The sequence below is a fragment of the Corvus hawaiiensis genome, chromosome 7, assembly GCF_020740725.1.
Source record: "Corvus hawaiiensis isolate bCorHaw1 chromosome 7, bCorHaw1.pri.cur, whole genome shotgun sequence".
Classification (NCBI taxonomy): Eukaryota; Metazoa; Chordata; class Aves; order Passeriformes; family Corvidae; genus Corvus; species Corvus hawaiiensis.
Genome location: NC_063219.1, coordinates 12,187,568 through 12,206,401, shown reverse-complemented (window position 1 = coordinate 12,206,401; position 18,834 = coordinate 12,187,568). Strand labels below are relative to the sequence as shown.

Genomic DNA, 18,834 nt, shown 5'->3' with positions numbered 1-18,834 from the left:
GACAACTCTGATACAAGATTTGCTCTGGATATTGCTGATATTGCTTTGTGCCTGCCTTATAAAACTTCCCCGTTGGCTATTTCTCCAGCCAGGGGATTTTACCCAGATGAATGTGCTTGCCTCCCTCTCACCAGCTGCCAAAATCCAACTTATCTGTAAGTGGAAATAATGCTTGGCCTCGGGTCGATCAGAGCCGCAATGCTCTTTACGAGAGGAGGCGAAATAAAACCATTCCCCGTGTTAACAGCTGCGAAAGCCGACGTGCTGAGAGGTTAAGTGATTTGCTGGGTGTGAAGTAGGATGGTGCCTGGCTCTCAGGAACCCTTTTTTGGGAGGGCAGTGGGGGGGGGACCACAGACCCCAGGCATCACCACAATTCCCATTCCCACAAGGGCACCTGGTGGGGGGAACCACCTGTAACATGCCTTCCCCCAGGCCAGGTGTAAGCAAACTTTTACCAGGAAAAAAATATATTCTGCAAAAATCCTCCTAAAATTAGGCACTGAAAGCGGGTGTTGGGTTTTGTGAGCCAGCATCAGAAATAGGTGGCAGCTGGACAGATTTTGGAATATCTCAGAAGTGCCTAAGCACTGGGAGGTAAGCAAGGGAAGAAGTAGATTAAGCCAGAACCCAGACGCCTTGAAGCCTAAATCCGTGTACATGCTCGGCACAGTTTCTTGTCTGCCTCGGGACATTTAGGCCACCTTTAACCAACAGAAATGGGCACCTTTAATGAGCAATTCAGGATGTCCAAATCAGAGCCCAAGTATCTATTTAGTTCTTCAATATAGTTGGTGCAGCATATGTTCATACAGCAGAACAGTTCATTTCTAGAAATGTAGTATTTTTTGTCTCTTTATTCAAGGGATGTGCTAGACATGAAGTGACTATATATGTACAGGTAAAGGTAATAGAAAAGGTGCCAGAAAAGGCACACTCAAAAATAGGCAGTGTTGTTCCCCAGTTTTGTAGGGTCGGTAAAACTGATAGCAGCTCCCTAGCAGTGGCTTCATCTCCACGCTCACAGTGTGTGTTCTTAACACCTTCCTTCTCTGCAAAACTGAAGTATTTAACCCAAAACATACAAACAAATCTGTTATTCTTCTCCTTTATTAACCTTCTGAGTCCTCTGAAATCACACACAAGGAGAAATCTCTTCCCTTTTCCTTTGTCTAGGAGACGAGGTTTAAACTTCACATGCAAATAGACACATGCACACATGTAAACCTACCCATGTAATTAGGCACATGCAGCGCACTCTTTCTTCTTCTCTATAAATATATATACACATATGTATATCCACAGATATGCAGGCATGTGCGCATATGTGTGTGTACAAAGAGAGAGAAAAATACTTAGAAAATGAAAGACAAATGTTAGAGAATGATATTCCCAAGCCCTCAAATCCCTAATCATGAGTTTGATGCAATATTTGCCCTAATGGGAAATGATAACTGGCACTATTCCAAAGCAAACCTCGAAGAAAGGAGCAATAAAAAAGGAAAATGCTAGCTTGGCAGTTAAAGAAAGAGGAGCCGAAGCGAGAACTGCTGTCGGAGATAATAAAGAATTAACCACAAACCCCTTTTCTATTAAGCACAAAAAAGGATATTAAAATAACATGCCCCCTCCCTAAATGTTTCAAGGCTTGTGTCATGCTTCTCTGCGCAGCTTCCCGGGACGTTGTGCGGCGCAGGGCTGCAGCCCCGTGCAGCCGCCTCCCGCTCCCTTCTCGTGCGAGGGAGCCGCGCCACTCCAGCACACAGCGAGGCACAATCACGCTCCTGGCTTCCTGAGCTCACACAGTGTGTTCCAAACCTTGACCGTTCCAGGGAGACAGCACTGGCTGCGATGGGGCAGTTCTGACGGGCTCCCTCTGCCCTTCCCTCCCCTCGGGAATCCTACGCATTGGGAAGCCTGCTGTACAATGCAGCTTGGCTGCTGTGTTATCCATAATGTCCACAGGCACAAAGACATCATTTAAGTATACACTGATTCTTAGTGCACTGTTTTCCGGTTACAGCAGCAAGCAAGTGCTTTTACCTTCATGTTCTTACTATGATTTTTACATTTAGGGCTTTTTCTCACTAAAAGTTACATGCCATAAATTACTCAGAAAGTGCCACAGATCTGGGACCAAAAAAAAAAAAAAAAAAAAAAAAGGTGAAAAAAATCGACTTGGCAGCTGCTAGGTATAGGAAAAAAGAAAACAGAAGGGACGGCCATGACTCTGGACCTGGGAGCCTCCTGGGACATCCTGTAACGTTACCAACAAATAAAGATGCTTCTCACCGTGTGTGTGTGTGCCTTGGATGCCCTCATGGCATTCCCCACAGCCAGGAATACACTGGAGAGCCCCAGATCAGCACCATTTCTGCCTGGTCAAATGATGTACAGGGTTTTGGTAACTGATGTTACCCATTTCATGATTACCCAAACCATTTTAGTTGAAATTGAGCTTGCTTTGAAATTTCCACCTCAACTAAACAGTAGGTTTTGCTATGGCAATTTTTAGTTTGCAAAAGAAGTGGTACTCAGGGCACTACAGACCCAACAGGAGGAAGCTACCCCTTTATATCAAGTCAAAGAAACCCTCAATAATCTTACATTTCAAAGACATTTATGACCTAACTTTGGTTCATTAGCACGTAAGAAGACATTAATGACACAGAGTAATGAAACGTAACAACTCTTTTAGTGCTTTCCTATTATCTGGGTCTTTAACATGCAGTTTGACAAGAGCTAGACTAGCAGCAGCTTTAACAGCATTTTATAGAGCTGGTGCTCACTACGAATGCCCCAAACCCAAAAAGGCACAAGCCAAAAAGGTAAAGATGCAGCAAGGAATCATGAAAAGTTTATTGTAAATGTCAAATGAAATGTATCTGCCAGTTAGGGCTTATTTTAAAAAACAATGTGTGGATTGCACTGATCCTAGCTGTTACAAAAGTAGAGATTTATAAGGAAAAGAAAAAATGCCCAGCTGTACCAGGTATTTTTTAAACCTAAACGTTTTGGTCTTCTAGACGTTAAAAACTCTTTGTGAAGGAGGTATAATCCACAACTCAGGAAAATACTAATGTAATTTCTCTTTCAGAAACAAAAATCAAAACTCCCTCCTGAGCTATATCCATGGAGAAAAGCAGAGTTAAATATCAGCTGCTTTTATCTAAGTGCCGAAATGTAAAAATACTTAACCAGGATTCTACCAACTATTACATTTAAACCCCATCATTTGTCTGCCAATACCAGTCTAGGTCAATTTCTTAGTTGAGCTTAAAAAAAACCCCGAAAGATCAATAAAGGTGTAGGTGGAGAGGTTTAAAAAATAACTACTGGAAATGATGAGCCAAGATCTTTGGAACAACGTGTCCCTGCCTGAGGTACAGGCAGGCTGGTTTTTAGATCAGTCACCTACAACTGTGGTGTCATAAAGCGGAAAAATACCACCAAGAGTCATTTTTAGGAAAGAACACCAACAGCTCCTCTCACATTCACATCCAGTGAAACTCCATTCCAGTTAGATTCATTGGCAAATTGTAAATTCTTATTTGATTTATCAATCACAATTTTATATTGTTAATTCATATGTTCATTAGACAAATCCATTCCTCTAAGGTAATCACTTAAGGTACCGTTGGCATGTGAACATGCACAAATGGATAATTCTTAATGACCTTCCAAGCTGACATATTTTTGGCATCAGTTTTCTGTATCCTAATTTCAAGCTGCCTCTCTGGTGTTATCATAGGGCTGACTTCACTACACAGTCAAGGAGGACTTGCAATTGGAAGTCGTTAGCAAGACTGTTCCCATCAGATATCAGCAAAACAGGGAACAATTAAAATTATCTTTCTCCTTGGATGAAACCCCTGTGTTTCCAGCTGCAGTGGTCGGTAAGCAGGCTTCAATTTTAGCAGCCTTGAAGGAGAAAACATTCACATCAGACAATTTGACCAGATTTGTGACTTCTTCAGTATTTCCACTGTACATAATTTTTGCTCTGCTGATGCTTGGTGCAAAAAAAAGAAGGTCAGGGAGGTTGGAACTACATGATCTTTAAGGTCCCTTCCAACCCAAACCATTCTATGATTCCAGGAAATTAAATTAAATATAGGTCATCCCAGGTTACTGTTCTGGCAGCTGCTCTGCACATTGCCCTCCCACAAGGCCAGGCCAATATCACAGATTTTCTACTGCAGGTTAGCATGGTGCAGGTGAGCCACAGACCAGCGGACATACGGCTTAGCCATCATTTCTTGCAGGGGTCTAATGTAGGAGCTCGTGAGGAGACCTGTAGGTGGACCCAGCACTGGCTGTGCTCGCCAGGTTTGCAGAGTTACAGAGCAATCACGTCAACTACCAGAAAATGCAAGAATGTTTTCCACATTCTCAACTTGAGAGATGGCATTTGCCCAGCTGAATGACCATTAATCACAGTGGTACCCAAACTCCAGAAGACTGCACCAATGTTATCCCCGCTGAGGCTGCTTGGGGTCTCTCCATTCCCAGCCTCGCACTGTTAGTGCCACTCATCAGGCACCATGAGAAGGGGAAAAACATGGCATTGTCTTAAACACAAGGTTTCCAGGGTTGCCAGCATTTCCACAGTACTCCCTAGAGCAGATCCAGACAAGGTAAGGGGAATTTCTGGCATTTCCCAGAGTCTACAAGAGACAGGAGGAAGAAATATGCCAGGAAAAGGTGGGGTAGACCCAGTGCTGCAGTCCACTGAGGTTTGGCAATTGGCTTCCATGGCTTGGGAGGCAGGCTGGGAAGGGAGTGAGGTGCAACAGGACAGAAAAGTGCTGGGAAAGAGCCCTTCCCTAGTTGATGGCCAACACAGCCAGCAGCCCCTCATGAAGGAGCCACTGGGGCCTGGGGCTGTGGGTAGCAATGGAAGCTGCAAGGGGTGTGTGTGCAGCCTGCGCCCTCCACGCCTGCCCAGCTCAAAACAGTGCCCAACTGACACCCAAAAGTCAAAGAAAAGAGTTTGCATCCCTTCCTCAAAAGCACAGCTCGGGTTGCAAATCCAAATGTATGGGCAAAATGTAAATGCATTGTGACAAGCTGTACGGGGAATCAAAACAAGGAACAAGGAGCGTATGTTTCTTTTAGAGAAACGTCCTTTATCTCGCAGGCAGAACGAAGCGTGTGGCATTCAAATGTTAAGATTTTTGCACACTTTCATGAAATACTAAAGAGAAACCAAAAAAAAAGAAAAAAGAAAGCAACAAGAAAATAACCCAAGTCCGTGTCACTTCTCAGCTAGTTTGGTTATTGCTGCTCCTGAGTACTGTAACATATGCACTTTCCCTTTTGAAAATGTATCAAAGTTGTTATTTTGGGGGTGGGATAAACTCTTACCCATGCATATCTTATGTTTTGAAGCCAAGAATGCTTAAGAACCTGCTCTGGATCCGCACATCAGATGCATAAGTGATTAGTGACAAGTGACACAGAAACAGAGAATGTGCTGTGTTACGATGAATAATAAACACGCGCAATTTATGCAGGCAGAGCGAGCGAGGAGATGGCATCCTGCACTTTTTCCATATAAATAATGTGAATCTCTCGGCAATGAAGCCAGGCCGACCAGGGAGTTTCTCCAGCCCGCCAGCCGCACAAGCCGGCAGGAGAGAGCGGGGACGGGTGAGGAGGGGTCACCCGCCAACAGGGCTGCTCCTGGCTTACGGGTATCGCAGAATGAACTGACGGCCATTAATTGTCTCTCAGCTAGAATCACCAAAGAAACAAAATTCACAGTGGGCAAAATTTTTCACTCTCTGGGAGAAAGGAGCTTTTAGATAAATGAAAAAAAATTCACTGAAAAACATTCACATGGTTTCCTATTTCTTGGGTTTCTGGAGAGCATCACTACAGTGATAGCATTAGTGGTGCTTCTCTGAAAAAAATTTGAATGAATAAATTCATTTTTTACATGAAATTTCTCCAGGAAAGGCAAGTACATGCCCCTGGGAGACTGTCAGGGCTGAGGAGAGCTGGTAACAGGAGTTTCTGAAGGGCCGTGGTGTACCTCACCACTCTTGGATTCTCCATTAGCAAAACCACACACAACACGGAAGAAACCCAGATGCCAAAGCCAGCCAGCCATTCATCCTTAGTCCAGCACGTGTGGTTTTGTTCTTGTGTGCCTCTGCCACACACAAACACCAGAGCTGCAGGACGATGCACAGAAGTCCTGCCCCACATCCCTCAGCCTCATGCTCAGCTGGGAGGATGGTCCCAGACTGGATGCATGGGGTCCTGCAACATCCCCAATTTGTCACCTTCTTTCTTCTGTCCCTTGCTGCCCTCCCACAAATGAGCCATCCTCCAAGGAAAAGAGAAAGACTTTTTTTTTAATTAAAATATATCCAGCTGCAACTTAACTCTGCACATTTTTTCCTGGCTGTCCTGGCCTGCCAACTCCGAGCAAGCTTTTCTCTGTCATTTTTGCACTCTCTCTACTCTTCCAGAAATGTATGCACTTGGATAAAAGTAGAACTGAGAGGAGAAAATGCATATTCTGTTAAATAAAAATAAAAAAAATAAAAGTTGAAAAAAGTGTCTAAAAGATGGATGTGTAAAGAAATCATAACCATACTTTAATTCTGAGTTTGAGTTATATAAACTGTGCAGCGGTAATTACCAAGCTCCTCCAGATTAATAAACAATTACCATAGTAACTATGCCATCATATGAAACCTATGCTCATGAATTTTTAAAGCATAAATGGAAATACATGCCGGTTGAAAAAGTCTCCTATTTATTTTGTTCCTGGAAGACAAGGGAGAGAGATCCATTAAAGGATCTCGTCAAGTTATTTCTTCCTCCGCTGGTTCCTGCAGCCACACTTCGGACAAGTGCCATATATTATGTACTAACTAGGAAAGTCCATTATGTGTGCAGGGCCTGTGGCTGCCAGGCAGCAGGGCTGGCCTCGCACCCCACTCCCCTGGCAGCCCCTGTGCTCTCAGACCTTGTTTCCCTGGAGAGTTTAGGTGACATGGTGCACCTCTTTATCTGCCTGAATGGAAGGGGTTTGTTGGCACAGCAAGCTATCCCCAGTTGTGCACTGGGCTCTTTTTTTTAATTTTATTTTTTTATGGATAATATGTGAGAAAAATTTCGAGTTGATGTTGCATGACCACACACAGGAAAGACATCTCCGTCAAATATTTGATAAGCTGACTACTGTGAGACAATGCATGCATGCAAATCTAACTTTCCACAGCATGGTGTGCCTTGGTTGCAGCACATCCACCACTGTCCCACCAGGCTGATCCTACTGGAAGGCATGCCACAGCCTATTTCCCACATCTGGAAAAATCCAGTGTGATCTGTTCTTGTGCCAGTGCCTTGCACCCTGGACCATGCTGCGCACATGCATTCAGACACCGGGAAAGGGCTCTCTGCAGCCCCTGCGCCTCTGCATGGTCTGACCCTGCTGCAGTGGAGTCAGAGGGGAAGGGCCAATGTTCCAGCAGAGCAGCACTGCCCAGGGGCAGACCCCTGTTACCTGCAAGCCAACAACACAGACCCCAAGACACCCAGCAGGAAGGGTATCCCAGTCTGACATTGCCTTTTCCCCCAAAGCCCAAGCAAAGCAGCCCCTCAGGACTGCCCTGCACTCCTCTGTCTCTGAGCTGCTCCTGACAAAATGTGCCAAAATTTGCCAAAATATGCCCTCTGTCGTAGGAGGCATCAATGATTAAAAGCTGTCTATGAGATGCATCCAAGGTCATTAGGAAAAAAAAAAGGCTTTCTCCTGCCCCAATATCAACTCTTGTTTTATGCTATCATACACAAAAATTTGGTTTGAAATCTCGCACCCATATTTTAGAGCTTTAACACAGCTGAGCCTGGCTTTACCACAATTTGTTTGTAACATGTAAAGAAAAAATATCTCAAAATGACAAATAACAAGATTATATATCAACCTGTTGATCATTCTGACAGGAAAGCTGAAAAGCAGTCCTGAGTTAAAAAATAGTGTTCGGTATTTGCAGTAATAGTCTAAAACATGAGGTGAGACCTCTATGCTTCAAGTCTGAGACGCTTACTTTTGATAATTTCGATGAGCTGAAATAATATCTCCCTTTTTGCAAGAAAGTATTTCTTCAGACACTCTGAGATTTAGGAAAGTCATTAAATCCTTGTGGATTGAAGGTAGAAAAATAAATTGTACGTACTTTAGATTTTGAATGATCTTCCTATAGCAATTTTCGGGGAAAAAAACGAAGAAGAATTCTGCAATTTTAATCTCCTCAGTTGCTTCCCATTACTAAACAAGCAGAACACCACAGTACAAATGTGGATGTTACATGTCATCTTGATCTGCTGCTTTTTTCTTTCATTAAAGCTTTAATGCAGCAATTATGGCTACGTTGCCCTATAAAAAAAGGAAAAGGCAGTTTACTTTAAAAAGTGAAATTGCATAGCCTACTATTTAATTATACACAAATGTAAATGGCCTATTTTTCCATAACTGGTTATTACAGCACTGTTTTACTTTCTGAGTTTTCACAATCTCTAAAACCTACAACGCTTCCTGCTATATAATTGTTTTGCTACATTATTGTTTTCATCTGATTTTTTCTTTTAATGCGAGTGCAGCGGGATAAATCTTGGTTTTAAGCCAGCCAGTACTTCATCTACTTAAGCTTTTATAGATGAAGATTGCTGTAATTATCAGAATACCCGCTTATTTCTGAAGTATTATCTTGGCAACCTGCTGGCATTTACAACCAATTAACAAGCTTTGCCCATTAGTTGCATAAGGGGTATCACAGAGTAAAGCCATTGTGTGCTAATTTTCTATTTTAGATAATCAGTTTGGCCATCCAAAATGGAAAGGGGAAGAAAAGAAAGGTTTGACACCCAGTGGCAGACATGTAAAAATGACTACATGCCTCCCTGAGACAAAGGTATCCAGCAACTGCATGATTGCTTCACTGTCGTCGCCACTGGGTTTTAAGTATTTATTCCCTTTGTCTCTTTTGGAAGAGAAAATAGAAAGTACAGCTTCAGCAAAGTAATCATGTCCTCTTTTTATTTTTTAAACAGATTGGCTTCTCCCTCTGTCCTCGCGGGCTTGTAATTTCACCAAATTGTACAAGTGTTAAACACGATTTTTAAAAAAGAAAAAAAAAAAAAAAAGCAGAGTAAACAATAGAGAAAGAAGCCTGTTTGCCAGTGCAAATCTCAGCCTTCCTCTCCTAATCGCGGGGCCGAGCAGAGCCCTCATGCCAAAGGCAGACCCTCGCTCGCATCGCTGCACTGCACTTGGTTAAAGCCATATGCAGGCTGGGGGTTTAACCAGGCGCTGCTATGAGCAAATGGGCTCCCGGCCGACATTCAGCCCCTGGCTGCTGAGCTGCTGCCAGCCCCGGCTGCCTCCTCCCTGCCCTGGGGGATTTTCTTAAGCATTAACCTTTGGTCAAGGCACCGTTTGCTTTCCCTGTTCCTGGCGCAGAGCAGGGAAGATGCATCGCCATGTAGGTGCCCTGGGCAGGAGAATGCTCCTGCCTGTGACTATAGTGCTGGATCATCACAGCACTCCCTGAAGTGTTCATCCCCACCAGACCCATCTCCATAGCTGCTCCATGAGCATCCCAACCCTGCTTTGCTGCCCCATCCACACAGCGTTTGACTGGGTCCTGTCTTGAGGACAGGAACCCAAATCTGCCACAGAGGGAAGCGGGCACAGCTTGCAGCACTGCTCTGCCCCTGCCCCTCCAACGACCCTACTGACACCAGTCCCTGCCTCCACCTTCCCACCCCATCCCTGCTGCCCAACCAGCACCAGGCACGAGGCTCAGTCTTCCTTGATCTCCCACTGACTCCAGGCCGTGGGCTTGACCCTTGTATGCATCTCCATCCATTCTGCCTGTGGCAACCAGGACCAAAAGGGTCTCCTTTGTCCCACACCACACAGCAAGGGGAGAAATGGGTCTCTGATCCTACCCAAAAAGCCTCAAGGTAAATAACAATGATTAAATGATTATGCTGGAGGCAACAGGGATTACCCATTTAATTGTATATAAAATTAGATGTTAGACCTGGTATAAATGCCTGCATTTTGTAATAAGGAGAGAAACTAATCAGTTTAAAGATGAGCACAGTCCTTAAAGCATGGTTAGATCCCATTTACTCCATTGAACAGAACAAGTGGATGGTTCATGTTGTAAAATGGTTTTATAAAATGTAGTGAATGAACTGTACAATGACGTGTTTTATTTGCCTCCTGTGGTTTAGATTCATATTTTGCTTTAGCATACGTTAAACAAAATTAAGACTATGATTATGCTAAGAGGATGCAGCCAGTAAAGATAGAAAATGTTGAACTCCTCAAAGTCATAAAGAATTGTCAACTGTGCAATTAGTAAAGGCTGAACATATACACTGAAGTCTATTAAGTCATAAATGAATGAGAAAAATGTAGTGCTTGGCAATTTAATGTGTATATTTGTCTAAATTATTTTAAATTAATTGCTATTGGCTACAATCATTAGAAAATTTAAGATTTAAGTAAGGTACAGTATAAACCCTCCTATAAAGTGAATCCAGTTATATAGCAAGACTATTAAAAAAATATTTAGGCTACTGAAAAGAAGTAAGAAGGGCCAATGAGCAGAGTGCTGGGGACAGCTGGAGCTCCTTGCAGCCTGTCTCCTCTGACGCTGCCCCAGCTTGAGCACCTTGAAGCTCCTCAACTGCTGTCAGGGAGCACAGATCAGCCACCTCCAGCATCACATATGTCCCCTTTTTGGGCACCTCTGGACAATTTTCCCTCCATGTTTCCATTTTTCTAACATGAAAAAGAGGAAACTTGTATTTTAGGGGAGTTTCCTTCAAAGTCTCAGGTGAAAAAGCAGTTATTTGCCTAATTCTAATTAAGTTGTTCCCAGTCAAGAGTAGTGTGCCCCAATAGCCTTATCCAAGGTGATCACAGAGGCAACTGGAAAATGAGTGAGCAGAGAAATTCTCCCCAGGGAAATGAAACAGTACACAAATTCCCACTATATGTTCTGCATCTGCAAGGAAGGAGACATGTTCCTCCAGGACTCTAATCTTCATCACTAATATTATTATTAAATATTTACATACCACCCTAAGTTTGCATGACACTTTACAGAGATAAAAGATGCTCTCTTTGCACTGAAGATCTTAGAGCCTACATCAGACAGAGAAAGTAAAATTAGCAGAAAGAAGACATGACAAAGATTAAGAAAAGGATCTAATGCTGGTGACCCAAAAGCATTTTTAGATTGTAACAGTGTGTGGGACTAGGGCTGACAAAAGCTCGTGGCTCTGGGGCCCTTTTTGCTTTTAGCTGCCATCCAACCACCTTTCAAACTCATGGTGGTGATGTGGAGCTATTTCCCTACAGCTTTGACCCAAAGAAAGAAAATAATGGCATCCTGTAACCACCAGAAAAATATTTTTATGATCTTATTTGTCTAAGGAAAAGAAAGTCAGTCTGCAAGAGTTCAGCAGTTCTGGGCTGCACAAGTGGGAGAAGGGCCTGTGCACTACAGCACTAAGCTGAAAATAGAAGTAAGAGTTTCTTGGTCCTTCAGCTTGAGTTTCCTCCATTTTGATTAATTCCCTCACTTTATCTGGGGCTGAAGAGACACAGCAGCACCAGGAAATCAAAGCAGCAAAGGTGGACAAGTGGAGATACTCAGCACAACTCTACCTGCTCAGGGCATGGGGTGGGCACCTCCCTGGCAAAGTACAGGGAATACACCTCTGCAGGAATGATGCTAAAAGCCCCACTCGAGGAGAATAATGCGCCTTCTATAAAGTCTGTAAAATAATTTAATGTATTTTAATGCAGATTTTCCTACCATGGGTCGCCAAGCCAAGCCTAACATTAAGCTGCAGTAGCCCCTCTCCTGCCTCCAGACATAGAGGGAAGCTGGCAGCCCTGCCAGAACCAAGCCCACACCACAGCTCTCTGTTTGCAGTGCTGCACCCAAAACTCCCCGGGATGGGGAGACTGTGGAAGTGACAGCAGCAGGGACGAGGCCACCAGGCTTGAGAACAAGTGGCAGACAAAGAGGAGAGGTGCTGGAGCCTCCACCAGAAGGGTCCTGCTCAGGCGGCAAAGACCCCTTCTGGGTTCTCACTGCCCACCTATTCTATTCATTCACAAATCTGGTAATCAAGAAAATGACTTTTTCTGCCTTTTAAATTTTTAAAACTAATCTTGGCATATTCAATGCCAATGCGAGATTTCCCCAGGTTTCCCAGAAGACACACATTTGTTGATGGACCCGAGGCATCATGCAGAGAGAAGCAGCAGCACACATCAAATCCCCTGAGACAACAAGGGGCAGGACGTGCAGGGCAGAGGAGATGCAGTGTAAGGCATCCAGCAGTACAGATCTGAAGGCACACTCATGCTCACATACACACACATATATGCATATAGGCACACACATATAAATGCTCCCAGCAATTCAGTTAGATTAATTTGCTGTGGCTATTCCATTATTTTCCTGGTAGAGTACTTAAAGAATCAGGTTAAGCCTTTGCATTAGATACACAAACAATGCTCCTTTACCTCCACATGGGTGTTGTGAGACTTTAATTAATGTTTGTAAAGTGCTTTCATATCCCCAGAAGAAAGGCACTATAGAAGTATGTAGTCTGATTATTTCATAGCATACAAAAGTAGAGGTGAAAAGAAGTAGTCTCCTCCTTATACATAAAACTACTGATCTCAACTCCTGTATTTAAAAAACCCCAAGATGTTAAGAAAGAAAAGAATTCTGACCATGAACCTACTTCCGGCTTCCCCTTTGCCTTTTTCATCTGATTTCTGGTTGAGTGAAATAATAAGCTATTGTATTGCTGTAAACTCTTTGTAAGTAGATTTGACTAAGACAACAGAGTTCAGTGCCAGCAGCTACTCTGATCATTCTTTTAAATGGAAATTTACCGTCTGCTGCATCACATGGAAAAAATATAGAACTATTTTTCACAGCTTGTTCACTGAACAGATTATTGGAGAGAAGAAAAAATAAAAAGGCTTCATTTTCTACAGATCCCAAATCTTAGCGTAGAAAGTCTTGGCAATTTCCTTTTGAGAGGAGACAGATTTCACTTTCACATTGATTTAACAATGAGAAGTGCATCCAAAATGAGGGCCTGATTCTGAGCATTTAAATTGTTAGCCATAGCTGACTCCATAGCTTATCTATGGGAGCAAAAGTGCTCACATCAATAAGCCTATGTCTGGTCCTAATATAGAACCAGTTCTCAATGTCATAAAATCTTTTTTAACAGCATCTTGTGTTACATTTAATTTATTTCACATGGTCTCGTAAAATAAGATAAAAGCTTGTAAGTCTAGAAGTCATAGTCATATTAAAAGGATGGAAAAAACCCTCCCTACCATGTATTCATGTTTATTAAGTATTATCTTCATGGAAGTTACATACTTTTAACTCCAGAATTTCCAAATTGTTTCTAATCCTAATGGCAGTCATAGAGAGCTGACAGTGAATAATGTAAACAGATTACAACATACTCGCTTTTTAGAGGAGAAATTCCTTCCCAAATCTCCTCAGAGACAGGTCATCCCTTTCAGTTCAAGGCAGCAGCACAGGGCCTTACCCCTCACCTGGGCAGGGCATGGATGGACGATGTCCTTGCCCTGCCTGGTCCTGGAAAGTACAGCTGTGGGGTCTAACTTCCAAACCTAGCCCAGGAAGCTCCAGGATGACAGGCACAAGAAACACCGGCTTGTGCCAAGCATGGTTTAATCTGACAGTGGCCTAGAGAGCGCACAAGCATCTGTTCTTTAATACAGAGAAAGGCTCCAGACAGAAAAACATCCTTGGGGCCAAGAAGGCTTCACCCTTTTTTAATGGAGGTAATGGAGTGCCTCTCCTCCACCACTGAAAGTATGCTTTCTGCTTCAGCCCCAGGAGGGGAAGGAAGGGACCGCAGCCACGGTCCCCAGAACATCAGCTCCACTGGTCAGAGCATGGTGCCAATAAAGCCAATGTTGTGGGTTTGATGCCAAAAGAGCGATTCACCTAAGAGTTGGCCTTGATGATCCTTGTGGGTCCCTTCCAACTCAGAACGTTCTGTGATTTAGGGAGAGCTTACCTGAAGCCCAGGGCACACAGCCAGGGCTTCCCAAAAGACATTCATGGTAGCCTCTGGTGTGGTGTAGCCTGGCTCCCACAAATTCCCCACAGAAAAGAGGCTCCTTTTTCAGTGTTTGAGGGACAATGTCCCTGGATGCTGGGGGGGGGATGAATAGGTGGATTCAGGGATGTAAATCAGGGGGTAAATCCTGGTCTGTCTTTAGGTCCCCCAAAGCTGTATGTGCATCTGGGTGGTTGGATGCTTCTCCAAGGCTGGCAGTGGGGCAACCAAGTGCCAGATGGGCCACCTTCCTATTCACAGTATGGGTCCTTTACTTGTGCAATTCTGTATAACAGAATTTATTATAAAAGTGTCTTCAGCATCTCAGAGCATGTCAGCGACCTTAGAGAGCTACTGGTATGAGTACTTTGGCAACAAGAAATAAAGGCAAAAATAAAAACTTCCCAATACTATGGTATATGAGCTAAGAGAATGTTCCATTAAAAAAAAAAAACCACAAAATAAACACACACAAAAAACCACTTGCTCTTTTTTTTCAGCTCATATTTCCTTTGTTTATCAATGATAACCTTTACTATAAGAAAATGACAAGGTCTTACCTGATGCTACTGCTAGGAAAATGGTTTCACTACAGAAGGCCATCACAGATGTCAGTGTTTTAGGAACCAGCAGCAGATCCACTGCCTCTCCCCCAGGAAGAACAAGCCAGAGGCAAACCCAGGGGCAGTGTGGTAAACAAACACTGTGCTTCCAACCTAAGCCCTGGAAAAGAAAAGTTACTTTTGATGAACTAAAAGAATTCCTGAGGACAACTTGCAGTAAACTTTAACCACGATCTGACACGACAGTAAATAAATAACTTCAAGATAATCACACGTACCTCTTTGGTAGGCAGTGGTCTAACCCAGGCAGAGATGCTTTTAGAACATGGCTGTTCTCACCAGCCCTTGATATTTTTCTTGCGATCCAGGCAACATCACATTGAAAAACCTACGCCACAGCTGTCAGGGCTTCTCTCCAGCAGATAATTAAATTCCATTGTGACAAGTGAGCTCAAGTTTAGTGACACCATCCCTGCCAACCAAACAAGAATGAGAGCCATCAGCTGCACAGACGTTGATCGCTTTGCTGAAAGAAGAGGTGCCTGCAGTACTTACCAGCATCCTCCCAGGGTAGGTGCTCAGCCCCCAGGAAGTACCTGACAATAACATGAGTACTTGTCAAGGGATGATTGTGTTGGGATCAATGTGCTTATGCAAGAAGGCCTGACAAAAGTGGAGCAAGTCAACAAGTTTAAAGGACATTCAAGATCTTTTCCAAACCAGAAAAAGGCAGTGTTTAGCTTGGGCGGTTGCATGGTAGGCTTTTGCTAAATGCAAAAGATGAAGCCATCAGTGTTTTTTCCCTTGGATTCCCCTCTCAAGTTGCTCTTTCAGGTAAAGAGCTTATTTTTCCCTCATCTTATGTACATCCCATATTTTTGCAGATATGCCCACTTTCCTTAGAATATAGCTTTTAAACTTAGCTTACCCATCAAAAATCAGACTGCACATTAGCTAATACCTAACAACTACCTTTCCATAGCTATATTGTTTCATATGTAAATCTTTTATTTCTCAGATAATTATTGAACTATCCAATTTTAAGTGCAGCTGGAGGAAAACTGCATTTTTTCCTCACAAGAGAAGAATACTGCTTCTCTGCTGTCATCCCAAAGAGACTCCCCCAATCAATAAAGGGTGGCCAGGTCTCACGTTTAAGAACTGCATATCTGTTCACTTACTTTGCTCATGGCTCAAGTGTTTCAAGTCAGCATTCCTGCTGCAGTAGCTCCAGAGAGGCTAGTGGGATGTCACAGTTACAGAAGCATACATCTGCCTCGAACGTGCTGTGCCAGTCGGAGAACATCTCCAATCCCACACAGCCTCCAGGCTCTCTCCGGTACACGGGAGGAGGTGTATCTGGCCTCCAGGGAGGCACTCCAGGAGCCTACTGCTGAGCCAACAGCCAGAAAATGCAGCGCATTTGTGCAGGAAATTAAACCTGACTTTCCCATAGCATCAACAAATGGCTCAGCCAGCCTGCTGCAGTCAGTCTCTTGGAAGTCTCTCCATCCCCTCTGAGAACTGAACACTAACACACACTTTCTGAATCAAACCCGGCTGCCCCAGTCCATGAGACGTCATCACTGGCAGCTGGGCAGGGAGGCCTGAGGCTTGACAGCACCTAAATACTGGGTGTAGAGACTTAAAAACATGGCTAAATCAGTTGGCCCCTTTCTAGATCTCATCCTAGGCTCCCAAAAGCTGAGTTTATTCATCACCCTATGTGCTTTGCTAGCAGCATTGGCTTCTCTGCTTGTCAACACGCCGATTTCTGAATTCTCAGTGCAAAGGAAGCCTTTCATGGTTTGGCATCCTCTTATATGTTTATGCTTCTCAAGATATATTCTCTAGCCAAGTCTTTAAGTTCTTACATTAGTCCCCAAGCCCAGACATCAATCTGTTGCTGATCAGGTCTTTTCACATCATGCTGCTTTTATCTGGAATGCTGTTTCTGGTGTATACAGGGAAGCTGATGTTTTAAAGAATATGGTTAATTTTTTTTTTTTCCTTTTTGTTTAAAATAACACTTGAGCACAGCTATTTCTTTTGCTATAAGACTTCAGCAAGAAATTTGCCTTATAAATGCTATTATGCTGGGGAGGTCCTGATTTGCATCTTTGTCCTTGGATAGCGTAGATGCAGCACAGGGGTCTGCAAACAGAGATTGATTGAATTTTTCCCCCTTTTATAGTCTATAATAAAAAGTTTCTTTAAAGGGGAAGAAAAGAGAAGCACATGCTTAATATTGAAGAATAGCCTGCTTGTGCTTGATACATTGGAGAAACAGTTCAAGAACACTTCATGCTCCTGCAACTATTTCCTGCACTTCTGCCAAGGTTAGGGAAACCTTGGGTTAGCTGCTGCCTGAATACCGCAGGCTGGTATCAGTCTGAACAAGTTCAACTGACTGCTTAGTTTTTCATCTTTATTCTTCCTCCTGTTGTCTTCCCACTTTGGCAAATAGAAATCACCTTCGACTTTGGGGGAGGCCTCAGCTAAAAACATCCAACAAAGAGAATTCCTCAAGAGATGCTGGCGGGGGGGTCAAGGTCCTTTCATTGAGGCCCCTAACTCAGCTGTGCTGGGATCAGCCAGCTGTCATGCAAATGAGATTGTAGATCAGCCTGGTCTGGGATCAGGTGGGTCAGAAAACACAACAGCATAGTTTCATAAATGACTGAAAAATCAGACAAAAAAATAAAGCAAGAAAAATCCACCTCCCTCATACTTAACCTCCTATTTTTTCACACAAGCGAAGAAAACAGAACTGACAGAAAGAAAAAGAAATCAGGCAAGTATGACAAACTTTACCTCATTTTTCATTTGGCTTTAAATGAAAAACACTGCTGGCCAGAACAATCCTTGGATGCCGATTGGTTTTGCACACAGCTCCTATGACGTACAAACCAGAAGAGGAGTAGCACCAGGATAGAGAACAGACCGACCGACTGATGGATCCCAGCTCCAAACAGCTGCAGGACAACCAGCCCAGCACAACTGCAAATGGACACTGCAGTCCTGCTCCTGCACTCACTTCAAGCTGCCCATTACACAGGAACCAGCCCTTTCGCTGTCCTTTTGCACTGCTCTAGGTCTAAGGCTAGATCATTTTGTGTGTCTTACAGGCAGAGCCACATAGGTAAACCTGACCTGCTCAAAAATAAGTCAAAAATACAGCAAATTTCCCCTCTAATGGTTGTCTTTTTTTGTAATAAGAATCACACTAATCACTGCTTTCTGTCACAGGACCATGGTCTGGCCCTAATTTTAACAGCTTCAGTCATTTACGTATAGGAAATGCAGAACACAGGGAGGGGGAAGAGATCAAGCACTTCAGCATCTACAGGAGAGCAGCACCTTCTTCTGTGAGCTCCCTTGGGGAAATTGCTGAAGGCACATTGCCATGGCTACCTATCTTAACAGACAACTCTTTCTTTCCAGTTATTTTATGGCAGAAAAAAGGACCCCAGTGCCAGCTTTCTTTTTCTCCTCTCTTCCATGAGGGGATGCCAACAGTGGTTCCTGCTGGCCAGCCTACCTCCTCCAGTGGTGTCTGCATTCACCAACCCCTTCAAAATCTCCTGCGGACCTGGGGCTGTCCTCCTGCCTCTGCTCTCTGGGAGCTGGCCTGCTGCAGATACCCTGGGCAGGAGCTGCCAAAACCCCTGCCACAGTCCTAGAGGGCTGTCAGGGAAAGGGCCCGGCTGGGGCAAAGTTCGGAAGCAAGAACCAACGTGAGAAGAATCAGTGAGAATGGGGAAAGAGCATAGGTTTGTTGGGGAGGAGGTTTCTGGAAGGTCCAGGGTGCATTTCATGACTGTCAGGTCTATTTTATGATACCATTTTTTTTTTCCTTTCGGAACAATTGTGGTTAGAATACCCTTATTGGCAGTAATGCTACTACTGGATAATAAAGCCTCACAGACTGGTCTGGAGCCCATGCAAAGAAAACAAAGATTCCCATTATCTTTGTCTCAGCTTCACAAAGAATAGCCAACTTACATTATTAAACACATCTATAGATTAATTTCTCTCCAGTTAAAATTTTTGCTTCCTAAAAATGTTGTGTCTAACCTCATCAGAAAGGAAAGAAGGAGAG

The 18,834-nt window shown here is 43.6% G+C and overlaps 1 long non-coding RNA gene across 1 annotated transcript in view; it reads right to left on the bottom strand.

Annotated features, from left to right (window-relative positions):
• LOC125329013 overlaps positions 1-14,885 on the bottom strand; it is a 30,146-nt gene extending 15,261 nt beyond the window's left edge. The window contains exon 1 of the long non-coding RNA XR_007205006.1: positions 14,730-14,885. This is a non-coding gene — a long non-coding RNA (uncharacterized LOC125329013). The remainder of the gene's footprint in view (positions 1-14,729) is intronic.
• Between the last annotated feature and the right edge of the window lie 3,949 nt (positions 14,886-18,834).